Consider the following 2,939-nt stretch of genomic DNA (forward strand, 5'->3'; position numbering starts at 1 on the left):
GTAGGGAAATGGATCCCATCTGTTTCTGAGCAGTGACACGCCTTATCTTTGCTTATTTGATGGATTCTTTCTCATACCAGATGTTATGTTAGCTGGGCTTTCCAGCCAGAAACATTTTAGTGGTTTCAGAGGGACTGTGATAGCTCTTTGCTCAGCTGAGTCAGTTTGTCTACCATAGGCAGGATTTCATTAGTGTTGAAGACATTAAAGAAGAGCCAAGGAAATACTACCTTTATTCTTGCTCTGTAGAAACAATCTGATACACATTAGGTCTGCTGAGCTGTTTTAATGAGATCGCACTTGCATCTGAGATTTGATCCTAGGGCACTCTTGAGCCATCAGCTTTCAACTGGCTGCCAACAGCCAGTTACTCATAAAGATGAAAAGCTACAGTTTATTCCAAGCCTGGAAATAAATGAATTCCCTCCAATTTACTGGGCTTCTTCACTTCTTCCATCACTCATCTCTGGCAGAAGTGTTAGTGTCAAGACTCCACTGACATTTTCCATGTCTCTGGCCACAGATGTCCTCAGCACTATTTTGAGACGGTTGCAAATACTCTTAGTATAGATTAGAATAGAATAGTTTACTTTGGGAAGGACCTTTAAGATCATTGAGTCCAACCACTAATGTAGAACTGCCAAGTCCATCAGTAAACTATGTGCCTGGACTTAAAATTCTGTCCTTCCAATATACGTTTGTGACAGTATTGATTTCCAGGGTATTCTCTGTTCTACATTGATATTTAGAAAGAATTGAATGTTTCTGAATGACTGGGGTCTTCTAATCCTTTAAGGGAATTCTACATAATGCCCCATTCAGACAAGGGTATATTGTTCTTTGCATCCAGGTAGGATAGACTTGGTTAAGTCTTGTCTGTACCTCATTTATATTGATGTCACTTGGAGTAAACTGATTGATTGGCCAGGTTTAGCACTTAGCATGTCATAGTTTTCTAGAGCTATTGTGCAAGGCATTGGGGATAACATACAGACATAGAAAAAATTGTATTTAGGTCTTATTTCTTTGGGACATAACCTGGGATCCAAATCCATCCCTGTGTATCAGGGTTTTTTAGCTTGTTGGAGTATGAGTGTTTTGGAGATAGAAAACTGTGGCTTGTCTTATACTGCAGGTCCATTTCCCTTATTGATTGCTAAAACTAAGAAACTGGGGAAAGAAATTACTTGCTCCTTGTATTTATACTTTTATTCGAAAGAGACAATCACCTGTGCTAGCACTTGTTTCCGCAGGCCGTGCAGCCTCATCCTGCTTCTCTTTAAACACCTCAGACCAACTCTGTGAATGAGTTGGAAACATTCCTGGCAGCTGGGTTGTGTGAGCCAGTGTGCCAAAGGCACCCACCAGCCACTTCTGCAGGACTGGGCTGCCCCCAAACCTGGCTGTCCCATCCTGTGTCCCACTCCAGCTGCCGCTCCTCATGGGGACAAGAATGCTGATGTCAGCAGGGAAAAATTGCCAGTTTGGCACCATTTTGACCAGCAGTTCCCGTAAGCTGGGCTGACTGCATTCTGACCTGCAGATCTGCTTGACTGCAACTTGCCGGCTTTGGAACCAGGTTGTCACTTCTTTTCTGTCCGTGGCCCAGCGTGGCTGCTTTTCTTCACTGCTGCATGTCCTGGCACCTCACAGTTGCCTTTCCATCTGCATGGTAACACACCTTACCCCACGACACAACACATTTCAGTTCGTAATAGTTATGAGCTCATTCCCTTTGTGGAAAGATCACTGTAACCTGATGTGCTCCCTCTGATGTTTGGCAGCTTTACCGGGGAAAGGAGCAGGAAAAGAAGAGTTAGGAGAGCATCTCTGGCCGCAAGGGCAGACATTTTTGCCTTTAGCACACAGTTTTCATTTCCCCCAGCTAACACTGGTACCAGCCAGAAGAATTTCTTCTTATGCCAACTTGAGTACATCAAGAAGTCATTTAATGCAGCATCCAAGTTTGGCCAGAGCTGTTTTGATTTAGTAATGTCTCTTACAAATACATGCCAAAGTACCTAGTTTTTTCATAGTAGCTTTAGCCCTGGCACTATGACTTTTAGAACAATATGAGGTCTTAAAATCTATCATGAATGTGTTTGCAATTAGTTCACTTTTATAATTCTTATCTTTGAAATTTAAGAGGAGGATTTACTTAAAATGACACAACTTTGCATTGGACAGGCATTCATTTGCTCTATATAGCAAAATAGGGCTTTGATAATGAAGGAGAAATCAAGAAATTGTCTAATGTAAGATATACAGGAATTTATCTGTCTTTACAGAAAATTATTCCCTCTAGCACCTTTTTTAAAGAACAGTACAGCTGAGCACTATGATCTTTCTGCACATCTAATTTGAAGTGGTAATTTAACACATTATTAGAGATTTAAAGTGTGAAAAATTCAAGAAGCATTCAGATTGGGGTCTTGGTTAGGGAACTTTCATCTGAAAAATTCAGGTTCAGATTCTCAGTTCTGAGCATTTAACTTTTTTGTTTTGGAGATATTGCCAGCTACCTCAACAAGGGAAAGTTCCTACTTCTTTATTTTCATTTCTTCTTATTTCAGTGAAAATAAAGTAAGGAAAAAGTTTCAGGAAAACATTCTTTGTGGGAAGTGAGTAACTTCTGGCAAGAATAAAATGTGATTTCTTAACAGGCATTTTGGAGCAATGAAGTTATCCAGCGGCCTATTAATACCTAACCTAGTATCGCTGTGTCCTTGAATGTGGTTTTGAATAATGTCTGCCTCTGAATCTCTTTTTGTCCTTTTTCTTCCCTTGCTTTCCTCCTCCACCCCTGCAGTCCCTTTCCAAATTGTGAAAAAATTCTCTGTCTAGGATACATAGTCAAATCCATGTTTCATAAGTAACACAACTCTTTAAGGTTTTCTGTTTATTAGGGAAAATTTAGAGCCCCCTTAGTATCCAACACA

This window comes from Corvus brachyrhynchos, unplaced genomic scaffold, assembly GCF_000691975.1.
Source record: "Corvus brachyrhynchos isolate BGI_N302 unplaced genomic scaffold, ASM69197v1 scaffold310, whole genome shotgun sequence".
In the NCBI taxonomy this organism is placed as follows: Eukaryota; Metazoa; Chordata; class Aves; order Passeriformes; family Corvidae; genus Corvus; species Corvus brachyrhynchos.